This window comes from Austrofundulus limnaeus, unplaced genomic scaffold (genome assembly GCF_001266775.1).
Source record: "Austrofundulus limnaeus strain Quisiro unplaced genomic scaffold, Austrofundulus_limnaeus-1.0 Scaffold649, whole genome shotgun sequence".
NCBI classification, from domain to species: Eukaryota; Metazoa; Chordata; class Actinopteri; order Cyprinodontiformes; family Rivulidae; genus Austrofundulus; species Austrofundulus limnaeus.
This window is the reverse complement of record NW_013953051.1, coordinates 309,867-310,148: the sequence shown is the minus strand read 5'-3', so window position 1 is coordinate 310,148 and position 282 is coordinate 309,867.

Sequence of the window (282 nt, the reverse complement as noted above, 5' to 3'; positions counted from 1 at the left end):
GTGTCTCTGTGTTTGAGGACAGATGTCTCAGGATGTGTCCTCTGTGTTTGAGGACAGATGTCTCAGGATGTGTCTCTGTGTTTGAGGACAGATGTCTCAGGATGTGTCCTCTGTGTTTGAGGACAGTTGTCTCATGATGTGTCTCTGTGTTTGAGGACAGTTGTCTCAGGATGTGTCCTCTGTGTTTGAGGACAGTTGTCTCAGGATGTGTCTCTGTGTTTGAGGACAGTTGTCTCAGGATGTGTCCTCTGTGTTTGAGGACAGTTGTCTCAGGATGTGTCT